A 16963-nucleotide genomic window follows, 5' to 3' on the forward strand; every position below is an offset into this window, starting at 1 on the left:
ATTTTTCTTGTAACAGAAATAGATACATGTCTGAGAACAGATTTTAGTCTCAAGAACATGAGAAACATGTAGACAGACAGTGGACTGTTGTATTTAACCCTGAGCATGTGATCAAGATGGTGTTCCCATGTCGTGTGAGATTTTTTCTCTACTGTTGCAGAGAAGTGTACCATGTGAATCCATACAGACATTGAAGCGAATGCAATGGACTTCTATTGATGATGCAACAAAAGGGGAGTTTCCGATGGACTCTATTGATTATAACTTATTGTTAACCTGAACGCAGGTGACATTCTTGCATGCTGAATTTCTATTGCTTAACCCCTTTCTGTAGATTCTATTGAGAACCTTCTTTAGACTATGATCTGAACCATTACCTCAACCCCCCATTGCCCTTTGATTGGACTTTTAGAGACTTTTCCAAAGTCCCATTATGTAAATGTATGTGTAAATGTACATGTATTTATATAGCGCAAATCACCGACCCGGTATCTAAGCGCTTGCTTAGGGAACCCGTCCTGGTATTCCCCTGTGAGATACCCCAGCAGGGTAGCCACAAGGTGAAAGCCAGGCATCCCACCGCGAGGGGTCATAGTGGAGATTAAGCAAGCTATTGCCCAGAGTCGCAGAGTGTGACCCCGTGAGTTGAGTAGGCACCGGAGCGAGAATTGTCGAGTCCGTGGAATTTTTGAGCCCGAGACCCGCCGAGGCAGGGAATCGAACCCTGGTCCACAGCCGATCTCAGCTTCCGGGTCTGCCGCCTCTAACCACTGAGCCACGCTTCTCCATTACTTTCCTTAAGTGTGCTTTAGACCAAAACTTATTTCTGACCTGTTGAAGTCTCTTAAGTGAGTTTCCGCAATGCTATTGCGAATACTACCCGTAGTCTTTTACCTTATACCTAGGCAGTCCGATTTTAGGTTTAAATCTATAATGACTGATAAAACTCAACCAAAAGGAGAATAGCCCTCAGCAGTGTAAACATAGAAACACTGAAAAAACACCTGCACAACCACAAAATAAATGTCATTCAAAGAAAGGAAAAGGAGAGTGAAAGTGTTTTTTTTCTTCCTGAAGGGGCCAATACAATGCAACTTTGTTATACAAGATAGCAGCAAGAAAGACTGGGCTAACATTATTCTGCTTGAGTTTTGTTGTTTAGGGATGTCACTAATATTTTGTTTTTTCTTCCTTTTGCTTTTTTCAGTTTTTTGGTCTTTGGTCTAAAGATACAGCATTTAGAAGCATGTTTTAGGTCTTGCCTAATTATTTTATAAACCTTATAGAATCAGGAAATATCAAAATCATATTTGATATTTTGGCTGAGTTTGATTCTTTCCCTGAAAGGTAAAATGGCTATTTTCATAGGAATCTTTCCCAATATGTGCCATCACAACTACCCACAGAATATGGGTAAAAACCCTTGATACATCAGCCCCCAATTTCTAGTGAGTCAATATTGATAGTAGGTGACTTGCCAACACCTCAGGCTTTAAACATTTAATGCAAGGTCAAGTGACAAGTATATGTGAAAAGATTGCTATCACCAAGCATCTGGAATAGTGGAGAAAACATGACATCATACTTTTGGAAAACGCGGAACACAGTGTCATTTGGAATGCTGCTGCACAAAAGTTCTTTTCAAGTTCAATTAAGATTGGAGTGATATTGTTTTCATTTGCAGTGGTTAAGCTACCTATATGAAAAAGTTGTTTGATGACCTGTCAAAATCGATACCTGAGCTGAAGTGCTTTCCTGTAAGAGATCCTTGCCACTTGTTAGAAGGTATGCTCACAGAATCTTTATAATCTTCAGAGTTAACGAAGAATTCTATTCAGTTTTTAGCCCATTCTGGTGAAATGTTTTGTTGTGCACGGGAACTAAAACACAAATAGTTCTTATTTTGTGTGGCATAAAAGAAGGAGTCATCCCAACTGTTTCACTTAGCTAATGGTTCTCGTTCCAAGAGGCTGTAAATGATATATTATCCATGTGGCAACCGTTTACAGGTTTACCTATTGTTTTCTACGGAGTTACCTATTTCGGAGCTTTGAGCATTTATGTGCCTCAATCTGTGCCTGAAAGATTTATATTGCCAATGGCTAGATTTAGATTGTATTCAGAGCATTGGGTACTTATGTTGAGGTTTTGTATTGTGGCTACAGAACTCCTTACATGTTTGATTTTTGTCCACCTAGATTTCTTCAGGAGGCTCGGCCTCCCTGATTTCTTTTTCTTATTTTTTCTGCATATGCGGTTTGATTATCTACTACACTCGGATGATCATCAGATTTGGCTTGCACCCTCTTCTCCCCTGCCCCTTCGCCCACACGATTGTTCCCTTCCCTGCTTGAACCCTCAGGGTTCTACCACTCCCCTGTATCATATGTGTGCTCATTATTGTATATGCTGTGAAGCGCTCTGATACCCCCGGGTCCAGCTAGAGCTATATAAAATTTCTAAATAAATAAATAAATGTTTCTATAATATACTTATATAGTCTGGTCAAAATAGTGGGGAAACAACCATTACAACGCAACTTTTACAACGCACTACCATTACAACGAAACTTTTACAACGCAAAAACCATTACAACGCATGTATTTACAACGCATGTTTTTACAACGCAGGTACCTTTACAACGCATACCATTACAACGTAAGTATTGGTAAGTATATAATTATATTTGAAATTTTATATGTTTGGGTTTTTTTAAGGGGTATTTTTAGGGTTGAGGGACAGTTTTTAGTTTTTGGGTAAAGGGGTATTTTTAGGGTTCAGGGTCAGTTTTTAGTTTTTGGGTAAAGGGGTATTTTTAGGGTTCAGGGTCAGTTTTCAGTTTTTGGGTAAAGGGGTATTTTTAGGGTTGAGGGTCAGTTTTCAGTTTTTGGGTAAAGGGGCATTTTTAGGGTTCAGGGTCAGTTTTCAGTTTTTGGGTAAAGGGGTATTTTTAGGGTTCAGGGTCAGTTTTCAGTTTTTGGGTAAAGGGGTATTTTTAGGGTTCAGGGTCAGTTTTCAGTTTTTCGGTAAAGGGGCATTTTTAGGGTTCAGGGTCAGTTTTCAGTTTTTGGGTAAAGGGTATTTTTAGGGTTCAGGGTCAGTTTTCAGTTTTTGGGTAAAGGGGTATTTTTAGGGTTCATTGTCAGTTTTCAGTTTTTGGGAAAAGGGGTATTTTTAGGGTTCAGGGTCAGTTTTCAGTTTTTGGGTAAAGGGGTATTTTTAGGGTTCAGGGTTAGTTTTCAGTTTTTGGGTAAAGGGGTATTTTTAGGGTTCAGGGTCATTTTTGGCTTTTTGGGGTACAGGGGTATTTTTAGGGTTCAGGGTCAGTTTTGAGTTTTTGGGTAAAGGGTTATTTTTAGGGTTCAGGGTGAGTTTTGGGTTTTTGGGGTACAGGGGTATTTTTAGGGTTCAGGGTCAGTTTTGGGTTTTTGGGGTACAGGGGTATTTTTAGGGTTCAGGGTCAGTTTTTAGTTTTTGGGTAAAGGGGTATTTTTAGGGTTCAGGGTCAGTTTTCAGTTTTTGGGTAAAGGGGTATTTTTAGGGTTCAGGGTCAGTTTTCAGTTTTTGGGTAAAGGGGCATTTTTAGGGTTCAGGGTCAGTTTTCAGTTTTTGGGTAAAGGGGTATTTTTAGGGTTCAGGGTCAGTTTTCAGTTTTTGGGTAAAGGGGTATTTTTAGGGTTCAGGGTCAGTTTTCAGTTTTTCGGTAAAGGGGCATTTTTAGGGTTCAGGGTCAGTTTTCAGTTTTTGGGTAAAGGGTATTTTTAGGGTTCAGGGTCAGTTTTCAGTTTTTGGGTAAAGGGGTATTTTTAGGGTTCATTGTCAGTTTTCAGTTTTTGGGAAAAGGGGTATTTTTAGGGTTCAGGGTCAGTTTTCAGTTTTTGGGTAAAGGGGTATTTTTAGGGTTCAGGGTTAGTTTTCAGTTTTTGGGTAAAGGGGTATTTTTAGGGTTCAGGGTCATTTTTGGCTTTTTGGGGTACAGGGGTATTTTTAGGGTTCAGGGTCAGTTTTGAGTTTTTGGGTAAAGGGTTATTTTTAGGGTTCAGGGTGAGTTTTGGGTTTTTGGGGTACAGGGGTATTTTTAGGGTTCAGGGTCAGTTTTGGGTTTTTGGGGTACAGGGGTATTTTTAGGGTTCAGGGTCAGTTTTGGGTTTTTGGGGTACAGGGGTATTTTTAGGGTTCAGGGTCAGTTTTGGGTTTTTGGGGTACAGGAGTATAAGATAAAAATAAAATAAAATTAATTTTAAATGAAATCAATTAAATAAAATTAAATAAAATTAAATTAAATTAAATTAAATTAAATTAAATTAAATTATATTATTTTCAATTATTTTAAATTAAAAAAAATAATATATACTTACCAATACTTACGTTGTAATGGTATGCGTTGTAAAGGTACCTGCGTTGTAAAAACATGCGTTGTAAATACATGCATTGTAAAAGTTTTTGCATTGTAAAAAATTCGTTGTAATGGCATGCGTTGTAAAAGTATGAGTTGTAACGTCATACATCCAAATAGTGATATACTTGAGTTTGATCACTAACTTGTAATAAACACCCTTGAACTTGGCTACCGGTTCCTGGTCCTCATTGTGTAGCCAAATTAGTTGCAGTGGCAATTGGTATTTATCGAACAAGATATGCTAACTCTCTCTTTCCTCAGTGCAATAAAAAAGGTCCACTGGAGAACCAAGATATGAAGTAATTAAGTGGTAGTAAATGATTCAGAAAAGGATGTAAAAATCCTCAGTTCCAGCTGGGGCCAGAAATGCATGATCAAATATGTTGGATCAACTGTTACATCTAGGGCATTCAGTGGCAATGGTTGGATGCATTTGGATTAATCATTTAGGGTTGAGGTATGTATAGGGTATAAAAATAAAGTGTAAAATGTAAGTTTTGTGTTTCTGAAGACCATGGGTACATTGTACAGGATTAGCCTCCTGTCTCCATCTTTTAACCAACTCCCATGTCTGCTAAATTCTCGTTCCTTAGGCAGAACAAGTCTGTTTTTGTGCATCTACCAGAGATCTATAAGCCTGTGTAACTGCTGTATATCCTTTAGCTATTGAGAGTAACCCTGGGCAAAGTACTACGCTACGCTCACATAGTTTCCGAAGTTTGCGCTACTTCGCACTACGCGAATTGCACGCAGCACAGTGCAAACACGCGTAGCGGTAATTTTTGCTTGCTCGCGGTCCTCAACGTCAAGTTGGCGACCGTGAGCGAGCAAAATGACATCCCGACAAGACTTTTTCCTCATTCGCAATCAGCAACATCAAGTTGCCGATAGTGAGTGTGGAAAAGAAACCTTTCGGCGAGATTCTCAACGCGGGGAGGTCAGGTTTCTCATTGCGAGTGGTCGCATACGCTCGCGACCACTCACGATGAGAAATTACCAGTCCACGTTGAGAAAGCTCCGCTCGAGTAGAAATCTCCTCGAGCGGCAGAAAATGATCGCTTGCACTGTGCAAGATGCGGTTTGCACTGATTGCACAGTGCGGACAAGCATCCGGCACTGTGCAATCAGTGTGAACAGCATTTTGCACAGTGCACTGTGCAGTTCGCGTATCTACGCATAGCTCGCGTTGTGAAAAGTGCACTTCGTGTAGCTACACGTAGCGCTACTACGTGAACTACGCCCAGGGTTAATTGAGAGCATTAGCTGCAGCACTAAAGAGATTTGTGACTTTGTCATTGCTGGGCCCTTCCACTTGTTATTTATTGTTTATACTAAAATTCCATATGCCAACAATTGTCCTCAGTGTATTTAATTTCCACTCACGGATCCTGGAAGTAAGGCTGTGTCATATAGGTCTTCAATTGTTGTGACGTTGTAATTCCACCGGAATTTGTATACATTGTTGTTTGGTGCAAAATGTGCACTTATTTGTTATCTGTGGGTTATATTAAGAACCTATCCCTGCTCTGCTGACATTATATTGTTCCCATGGGGCACAGGGCCAAGACTGATTTGCATATAGCCAGGTCTAAACTGGGGTGGCATGGTGAGCAAAAGAATGATGGATTTAACCCCTTGGGCACGGCCTCTATTCTGCGTCTGTGCGGCGTTTTTCAAAGTGGGCGGGATCATGACGGCCCCCAGCCATCATCAGCACACAAGCCCCGTGATGCATGATGGCTGGGGGCCGTCATCAGCATCGAAGGGGTTAACCCAGATCTCTTGACGGGGGGGTGAATGTTTTGATTTGTTCTGCATTCCGTCCATCAATTGTGTGTCTTTTGCTTTCTTGCCCTCAGTGCACCGGTTATGCCCAGACGTGGGTCCCAGGCTCACTGTGCCACTGGACTCAAGCTATCCTGGATGATGAGGGGTGAAACCCTGAAACCGGTCATAGGATGCTTGTTTCCGGTCCAGGGACAACCTGGCTTGGCAGTTCGGGCTGGACTGTTCCCATGAGACACAGGGTCAAGACTGATTTGCATATGGCCAGGTCTAAACTGGGGTGGCATGGTGAGCAAAAGAATGATGGATTTAACCCAGATCTCTTGATGCATTCCACCCATCAATTGTGTGTCTTTCAATTTTGTGTCTTTTGCTTTCTCAACATTATACTAGTAGCAGTGACACACCACTTGTATGAAACAGAGGAGGTATTTATCAGTTTTCCAAGGTTCAAAAACCATTCTGAACACAAAATGTGGCATCTGTCTGGTTCTTTAGTAATATAGTGTGTGTGACACTACCCTGAGCAGGTTGTCTTTCCATAACATTGCTAACAATATAGAGTCCCATTCTTTTTTGGAGGTAGGATCAAAGGAATGTTGATGACATCTAAAAAGACTACAGACAAACCTTTATAAAGGGATTGCAGGATCTCATATATCATACTAAAGCATACAAACTCCTTTAATTCCATCTCATACGTAAACCTCTGTTTACACACGGGATGGAATTATAAGTTTGGATTTATTTAACACATACAATAATTATGAGAAGTGTTTAATAAGCCAACATTCTATACCTTTTGGCAGGTCAAACCTGCAGAACTATCACAGAGGACAAAATACAGTATACACAACATCATGCGGATTTTAGGGCATTTAACACAAAAATCTGCATTTATTCCCCGTAATCTCATTAAATAGGTGTTATTTATCGCACCCGATGAATAACGTACCCAGTGGTACTGTTATCTATCAGGAATTTTACTGATTCGCTATTATGGACTCGCAATATGCAATGTATGTAGGTTTCGCAGAACAAATTGCGATTCCTAGCCATTCCTTATTTGCGACTCGCAAATTGTGACTCACAAATAAGGAATGGCTTCCCAAGAGGCCCATAGGAATGAATGGGAATTGCATGCACAATTTGCGAGTACCCAATATGTACTTGAAAATTGCGCATGCAATTTCAAGGGTGCAAGGGTGCCAAATGGACACCTTGTTGAACCCCTGAAATATACATGTGTGCACATGTAGCGCACATACATGCCCTAAGGGCATGTATGTACGCCATATGGCACCTAGAAAAATGCAAAAAAGTGCATTTTTCTTTAAAATCGTATATTACCACCCACTTGAAGTTGGTGGTAATTTGCGATTCTTTAAAGCCTAGTCACAAATATATTTTGCTTCCTGCATTTCATTTAAGGAATCCCAAATTGCGATTCCTTAAATGCATCTGCAAAATAGGGAATCAACATTTTTGCGTCTCCCTATTCCTTATTTTTAATTGGTGGTCGCACTTTATCTTTAGGCAGATTCCTTTTAGACTGTGAGGGGTATAAACCTCCTTGCTATATTTCCGTTGTGTGGCTTTAGGCTATGCAACAACTCTGATTTGGAGAACTACTACAAATGTCTATACAATGCTTACACCTTTCTGTTTTATTACATCTGATTAGAGTTCCCCTATTAATACTAATTTGTTTAGGGTTAGTTAGTTAACTTAGATTTCCTCATGCTTAGAGGAACAATTCGAAAACTGTATACGGACTATCAGATTCTGTTTCTCATTTCCTGTATTGAATTTCTTGTATGCTTCATGTTACTAAGACTTATTTTTTCAGACGATTTGGTCTGCCAGTAGTGATTCTGTATTTTTTGCAATGTATTGTTGAGTTTTGTGTATATCAGCTTGACTTTTAATTTGCAATAAATCTATACTTAACCCCATCAACTGACTTGCGGGTCTTCGTGGTGCAGCCAAAATTGCTGCTGTGTAATTTACATTTGTGTATGATGCCAACTCTTCCTTATTCCTCAGGCACCTATAAAGATCCATTCCAGGGACATTTTGATATATGGCTCAGTGCTATGCAATCACTATATATTAAGTGTAAGCAGTTTGCTGCCAATACTATATCAGGCCAAGTTTGCTGAACACCTAGATTGACTGGCCTTGATTGCACCTTATGCCTTTTCCCTCCACCACTTTACATGTCCTGTCTCTTTATCTCGGGCTTGCAGGTTTTTTTCATCCCCACTTTATTCCTTTGTCACTGTTTTCCTATCTAACTCTTTCTCATTCTTTCTTCCTCTTCTTCTGGTACCTTCCCTTGTGAAAAATGGGTCCCAGTCTTTGTTCATTCATTGATTTCATAACCAAGTTTGAAGACTAATTTTAGGCCAGGACTAAAGGACTGATTCAGAAGAGGGTGAAACAGCAAATCAGCTGTGAAAATGAATTTCACAGCCTACTAGTCTGCCAGAAATCTACCCTGTAGGCGTCAGCCAAAATAAGACAGCAGTAACCCCAAAACAGGAACACCAAAATGTGGCACTAATTCCATTAACAAGCATTATAAAAGTCTATAGGCTACATCAGTAAAACTCATTTACTTTGACAATTTGTCTCCTACATAGCCACCACACATTCATGTGCATCTGCAGAATCCATCTGTACATATCTGCATGCATTCTGTTATAGTATAATAAATGTCATTTAAAGAGAGAGGAAGGGAAAATAGCCGCCACATACACTGCAACGCAATGTCTGATATCAGCTGCGGACAGATACATCACCAGAAAAGGAAATCCTCCTGGATGAAACAAACACAAGAACAGGGAGGAAAGTCATTGACTCAGAATCAGGAAATTGGGATAGACAAAAAAAACAGTCAATCATAAGCAAGTGGCTGACCCAAAGCCCACTCTGAATAGATGTATAGTATTGCAAACTATAGGTCTCCAATAATCATTCTAGGAATAAAGCTTTAGAAACCCTTAGCTTTTCAAAATTTAAACGTAGAAAGATCCGGACCAAACATCAACAGGATTTTGACCGGGTTATTATAGCTGAGTAGAAATTAGCTGAGACGATCAGTTCGGGAGTAGAGCCGGCATTAGTTCAAAATGCTCAAAGAGATCTTACCATTAAAAGGGCTAGAGCATACGCTAATATTGCTGACCAGATAGCGGAAAAATACACACAGCATAAAGAAGATGCTTACGAATTTAGTGAAAAATCAGGTAGAATGCTGGCAAAAAGACTAAGGGACAAATCAGTCTATAATGATATTCCCAAAATTATGGATCTACAAGGAGTCCTGCAAGAAACTAAGGAGGGTGTCCTTGCAGCTTTTCAAGGATTTTACCAATCGTTATACAGAAACTCGGGGTCTGAATTGGGTGGCGCGGACGAGAGAGAATATTTAAAAGATTTGACTCCAGAAGTCTTGTCGGACATACAAAAAACGATATTATCTGCTCCCCTAGTTTGGAGTGAAGTGGAATTGGCATTATTATGTCTAGCTCAGGGCAAGGCTATGGGCCCTGACTGTATTCCACTCGAATTCTATCGGACGTTTAGGAATACATTGAAAAATGAACTATTAGAAGTTTGCCAACAAGCTTTTCCTGGTAATGCACCAGAGTCCTGGTCCAAAGCAACGATTGTGGTTTTTTAAAAAAAAGGGAAAAAAGACACCGAAATGGGGTCCAATAGGATCATTACTCAATTCAGACAGCAAGATATACTCGAAGCTTATTGCCAATAGGTGAATGACGAAAAACAAAAGGTGATGATGGACGGAGCGTTGACAATACAAACACTCACCCCCAGTCAACTGATCTGGGTTTAATCCATCACCGTTCTTTAGCTCACTCCGCCACCACAGTTCAGACATGGCCATATGCAAATCAGTCTGACCCTGTGCCTCATGGGAACAGTCCAGCCCGAACTGCCAAGCCATGTCTTCCCTGGACTGGAATCAAGCTTCCCAGGACCGGTTTCTGGCATTACAGCCGTCTTCAGCCGGGCTTGGATGTATGACGGTACGACGCGTACCGTCACAACGCGTGCTTTTAGAACGCGTCTTTTACAACGCAAGTCGTAACCACGACTTGCGTTGGGGGCGCGGATAGTAAATAATATAATTTACTATTCTAACACCAGTCCCCGTGTATACTAGGGAAGGTGTTGGAATAGTAAATTTACTATTCTTTATCCTCTAGCGCCCTCCAGCGCAAGTCGTGGTTACGACTTGCGTTGTAAAGGACGCGCTCTAAAAGTATTGCGGTGTAACATCCGCGTCGAAAAGGATGTTCCCCGCCGGGCTTGCTTGACTCCAGTGGCAAAGTGAGCAAGGGACTCACGTCTGAGCATACCCTGCCAACTTAGGGCGAACAAAGAAAAACCAAAGGTGATGATGGGCGGAGCGTTGACAATACAAACACTCAGCCCCAGTCAACTGATCTGGGTTTGATCCATCACCGTTCTTTAGCTCACTCCGCCACCCCAGTTCAGACATGGCCATATGCAAATCAGTCTGACCCTGTGCCTCATGGGAACAGTCCAGCCCGAACTGCCAAGCCATGTCTTCCCTGGACCGGAATCAAGCTTCCCAGGACTGGTTTCTGGCATTACAGCCGTCTTCAGCCGGGCTTGCTTGACTCCAGTGACAAAGTGAGCAAGTGACTCACGTCTGAGCATACCCTGCCAACTTAGGGTGAACAAAGAAAAACCAAAGGTGATGATGGACGGAGCGTTGACAATACAAACACTCACCCCCAGTCAACTGATCTGGGTTTAATCCATCACCGTTCTTTAGCTCACTCCGCCACCCCAGTTCAGACATGGCCATATGCAAATCAGTCTGACCCTGTGCCTCATGGGAACAGTCCAGCCCGAACTGCCAAGCCATGTCTTCCCTGGACCGGAATCAAGCTTCCCAGGACCGGTTTCTGGCATTACAGCCGTCTTCAGCCGGGCTTGCTTGACTCCAGTGGCAAAGTGAGCAAGGGACTCACGTCTGAGCATACCCTGCCAACTTAGGGCGAACAAAGAAAAACCAAAGGTGATGATGGACGGAGCGTTGACAATACAAACACAAGACATGGTCTCGTGGAGGTTTATGTGGTCAGTCTTGGCATGGAAGGGGTTTCCGATGGAATTCATCACGGCCATACAGACATTGTACTCTCATCCATCTGCTGTTATATGGGTCTCGGGTGAGGTGTCAGGGAATGTGTCGATAGCAAGGGGGACGAGACAAGGCTGTCCTTGTTCCCTCTTGCTATTCGCTTTATATATCGATCCCTTTATAGCTACTCTGGAGAATAATATGGCAATCAAACCTGTGCAGATAAACAATGGGGTATTTAAAGTATTTGCATACGCAGATGACATTGCTGTGGTTACATCGGACATCACTAATGCTTTACCTAGGATTATAGAGGCCGCTGAGGTATTTGGGCGGTTTTCTGGTTATAAACTAAATATCGCGAAGATACAATTGATCCACTCGGAGGCCGGCCGCCCAGAGGACATTAACTTCTAAACCGAGGCAACCTATTTAGGTATTAAGATTACACCTAAAGTTGAGGATATTATTTCTATAAATCTGGACCCTATTATTGCCTCTTCTAATAAAACACTAGAAAGGATTAACAACCTACATTTGTCACTTTTTGGTTGGAGTAATGTTTTAAAAATGCTTATTTTTCCTAAATTTTTGTATTTATTTCGTGCTATTCCTTTTCTTATACCCGCTTCTTTTTTCTCTCGTATTGAGAGAATGTGCTCTAGATTTAATGGGGTTATCATCGTGCGCGGAGGGCATTTAAAAGGTGTATGTTACCTAGAGAAAGAGGAGGTTGGGGTGTTCCCAATTTTCATTTTTCTTCATCTTTATTCATCGTTTTACAGCCAATGTTACCCACCTCCTACCCCCGCCCCCCTCCCCCTGATCAGACAGTACAAAAAAAGAGAATACATTTCTTCCAAGAAAAAAAAAGGAATAAAAAATAAAAAAAATAAAGTTGCTATTTACAAAAACAGTAAACAAATAAAACATGTATATCCATGTTACAGATTTTCCCTCTTCCTGTTACTCTTTAAATATTTTTTTTTCTCCCCTTTCTTTATCTAATTTTGCAGTTGGCATCATTCTAAGAAGGGAGACCAAATCTTAAAACCATGTTTCCTGCACCTCCTACCCTTCCGTCTATATATAGAGGTCTCAATATTTGAGATGGCCAGAAATCTAGCAAGCCATTGGTTGTAGGAGGGGGCGTCGGAGTCTAGCCATGCTGAGGCAATACATAGTCTGAATGCTGCCATTGCTATAAATATAAGTTTGTGGCCCACCTGGGTTTTATTGGGGTCAACGGCTCCTAGTAAGATTATATCACTAGTGAGGGATACCGGGCTTTCTACCATTGTAGTTAAGAATTTCTCAACTTCCTTTTTAAGGAAACTTAAACCTATGCAGGTCGAGAAGATATGGACGTCGTCAGCACAATGCATGCCACATCTGGGACAGTGTGTGCTAGCTCCATTCGTCCATTTAGCCATTCTATCCGGTGTGTAATATAATCCAAAACACGTTTTATAAAATTGTGCTTGCAGTTTAGTGGACATGAGAATTGTGTGTGATAAAGAAAAAGTGTAGTTGAATTGAGCATCTGTAATCCCCAGTGTCTCTTGCCATATCAATGATGTTTTTGTCATATCATCTGGAAGATAATCTATTATTTGTGCATAGATCCCTCCAATCTTGTCTTTCTTTCCCCCCTTTTTGTGAATCAAAGTCTCTATTAGTTCATTGCTTCCTAGGCCCCCCTGTCCCCCCGTTTTATGTATCAGAAAATCTCTCATTTGCAAATATTTAAAAAAATCTTGCCAGGCTAACCCAAATTAATTTTTTACCGCTTCGAAGGTCAGGAATCCAGCAGGAGAGCTAAGACACCCAATTTTGAATATAAATTTATATAGTTATCCCTAAAGATTTCCGGGAGGTTTGGATTGTTACCTAAGGGAGTGTAGTAGAAGGACCATCTTCCTAGACCAATTAGTTTTTTAACCATTTTCCAAACTTTAAAGCTGTTAAGGAGGGTTTTAAACGTTTCTTTCTTGTGGTAGTTATCGGATTGATGCTTCCAAAAATATCCTCTATTTTCATCCCCAATGAGTAGTTGAAAGATAGAAGGCATGCGGTGCTGTGTTTCCTCGGGTTCCCAAGTGTTTTGTAGCAGTTCGCTGCTATATAATAGTTCAGTTGCCCAATAATAGTCTTTCAGGTTTGGGAGGGACAGTCCTCCTCTGTCCTTAGGTAGAGTGAGAAATTTTGCTGCCCGCCTTGGTTGTGAATAGGCCCAAACAAATTTAAAAAGATTTGTTCCAGAGTTTTAAGCCAGGCTGATGAGAACTCCAAGCAGATTGTCCTAAACAAATATAAGATTTTAGGGAAAAAATCATTTTAATTACATTAGATCTTCCAATAAGAGAAAGATGTAGGTTATCTAATCGATGCAGCTCCTTTTGCATAGTTGGAATCAGGGGTTTCAGATTTATATCCACCAGTTTGTCTAATTCTGCGGAGATATTAATTCCCAGGTAAGTTGCTTGATTCGTAACTCTGGGATCCCCCAATGTTCATTTTTTGTTTAGGACAATCTGCGTTTTCCCATGGTTTAGGGCATACCCGGATACTAAACCAAACAGGCCCACCTCTTCTTCGATAGTTCTCATGGCAATTTTTGGTTCATTTGTCACAATTGCTATGTCATCTGCATACGCCAAAGTTTTTGTGACAACATTTTGAGAGATTATGGGTTGAATTCTTCCATTCCATTCTAGCCTACGGATAAAAGGATCAATGTACATGGCAAAAAGCAGCGGGGAGCATGGGCAACCTTGTCTGGTTCCCCGCGAAATGTTTATTTCTTTAGTTAGGTTACCGTTTACCATAACTGAAGCCCTGGGGTTCCTATACAATTTTTGGGTAGCTTGAATAAAACCTTCGTGTATACCTAGCTTTGCCATAGTGGCCCAGAGGAAAGGCCAGGAGACCCTATCAAAGGCTTTCTCAGCGTCAAGCAAAATTAATGCCATAGGGTCTCCTGACACCTCCACTGAGTCAAAAATGGCTATAACGCGTTGAATATGCTCAACGGTTGATCTACCGGGGATAAATCCGTGTTGACACGGTGTAGCCACTTTGTGTATAATTGGTGCGAGTTTATTTGACAGTATTTTAGAATACATTTTTGAATCTGAATTCATTAGAGTAATAGGCCGGTACGAGCCAAGTTGTTCTGGGGGTTTCCCTTTTTTAGGGAAAATAAAAAAATTTGCTCGGGCCCATGATTTAGGGGGTGTTCCTCCCTCAAAAATATGAAGAATAAGATTAAATAAAATATCTTTAATCTGATCATAAAAGACCAAATAGAATTCAAAAGGGATTCCATCTAGTCCCGTTGATTTCCCCTTTGGAAGGTTTCTAATGGTGGATGAAAGTTCATCTAATGTTGGGGAATTTTCTAAAGCATTTGCGTCTACGGCCTCTAATTTTCCAAGGGTGACGCTTTCCAGATATTCATCAAGGCTTGTTAGACCACTTTGAGTATCTGAGTACAGATCTTGATAAAAGTTCTGGAAAGCTTGTGTTATCTGTGTTGAATCTATTAAGCGATTTCCTTGAGGAGCGATAATTTTGTGTATTAGGTTGGAGTTTATCTGTTGCCTGGTACGCAAAGCTAAATGGTGTCCTATTTGTTCGCTCACTTCATAGATTGCCACTTTTTGGGAGTACATTTTTCTAACAGCCTTGTCGATAAAGAATCCTGTAATCTTTGCTTTCTCCGTTGCGACTTGGTTCTTCAGCTTCTCTATATTACAACTTATTCCTGGCGTAAGTCCCATTGTCTCCCTCACCAGTCCCTCCTCTGCCTTCCTTAGATTGTCTTGCATTCGCTCAATATCTTGCTTTGCCAATTTGTTGAACCTTAAGGAGTATTGCAAAGTCTCCCCACGTATCCCTGCTTTCATTGCATCCCAGACCATTCCCTCTGAGGCTGTCCCCAGATTATCATTTAGGTAACTTGGGATCCAATCCTTCATATGCTTGCAATACTCTTTGTCAAAAAGTAAGGATTTTTCAAAAGTCCAAGGTGTTGGGATGTCTCTCTCGCTGGTATACTCTAAAGTGCAAATTAGGGGGTTGTGATCTGAAAGGATTCACGGAAGTTTCTCTATTTTACTTTTAGTTTTAATTGCGTTTGATGTGAAAAAGTAATCTAACCTCGTATGGAGTTGGTGTGGCTTTGAGAAAAAGGTGAAGCCTGGATCGGAGGGGTTAGTTGTCCACCACCCATCCACGAGACCATGTATCTTACAGAGATCTTTTATTGAGTTAAATATTTTAGTTTTTCGGCCGTTGTATTGCCATACTTCATTCAGAGACCAATTGGCTGGGAGGTTGATATTAAAATCTCCGCACACCACCAGGGGCAAGGGCCGGTTCATGAGTTCGTTTGAGACTGCCTCAAAGGGTTCTGGGTCATCGCTGTTGCAGCCGTAAATTGTGCACAGTGTCAATTTATTTCCACTTCCGTATTGGCATTCTGTTATCGCCCAACGCCCATATTTATCTGCCTTAGATCGATTAAAATTTAGCCCACCTCCCTTTGCAAGAATAGCCACTCCCCTGACTCTTGCCCCTTGAGTGGATGCACAAATTAATCTATAGCTGAGTGTTTTTAAAATATGCATTTGACCTACTTCCACATATGTTTCTTGTAAGCAGACTATCTTTGCTCCCCAGGTTTGTAGCCCTGCTGACACCATTTGTCTTTTCTTACTATCGTTCAGGCCACCGATGTTCATTGTTAAGATTTTTAACCTGCCCATTTTATCCTTTTATTATTATTATTTTTATTTTATTTTTATTTTTACCATCCCTTTCTAATGTCTGTTGATTGACCACATTCTCAAAGATACTGCCAAAGTTTTGTTTACCAACTAGTATATAAATCTGATGTATTCTGTCTGATCCCCCTCCCCTTTCCCCCTTCTCTTGCCCACCCTCTAAGCAACCCAGGAACCCCTCCTCTAACCCCGCCCCCCTCCCATCACCACCCATTGAGGCTCTCTGGGTCTGGAGAACCCGGGTGTGGGCGTTAGTGTGATTGGTGCGCCTCAGCTCGCACCGCGTCCCGAATCTAGTGTCCACCCACTAAGAGGAGGAGGGAGATTTGTTTAGGTATTAGATTGTTGATACATTTTGTTTAGCCGTATAATATATCATGAATAATTTTTCCAGCCTTTTTCTTCCTCCTCTTTTCCTTTAGACGTAGCCCCGTCCTTTTCATGTCCTTTATTTTCGGGGCTGCCCCTGGTGGTTTTCACAATGGTCGATCTTTTTTCTTATGTTGCTCTTAGTGGTTGTCCTTTTTCTGTTTTCCTGATTCTGAAATTTCTTTTAAATACGCCTGTGCCTGTATTTCACTAGTAAAGCTTTGTGTTGTTCCATTGAAGATTATTTTTAGTCGAGCTGGGTTCCGTAGAAAGACTGTTGCTCCGATTTGCTCAAAGGGGGTGAATAGTTGCCTCATCCTCCACCTTCGTTCTACCGTGGCATGGGCATAGTCTGGTCGGGCAAAAAACATGAAGCCTTTATGCTCCCTTTTCCGAGTGGGTCGAGCTAGATCGAAAATAGCTTCGCACATGAGAAATTTGCTGAAATAAATCAACATTGCCCTAGGATATTGTGGTGGG

The sequence above is a fragment of the Lissotriton helveticus genome, chromosome 9, assembly GCF_964261635.1.
Source record: "Lissotriton helveticus chromosome 9, aLisHel1.1, whole genome shotgun sequence".
In the NCBI taxonomy this organism is placed as follows: Eukaryota; Metazoa; Chordata; class Amphibia; order Caudata; family Salamandridae; genus Lissotriton; species Lissotriton helveticus.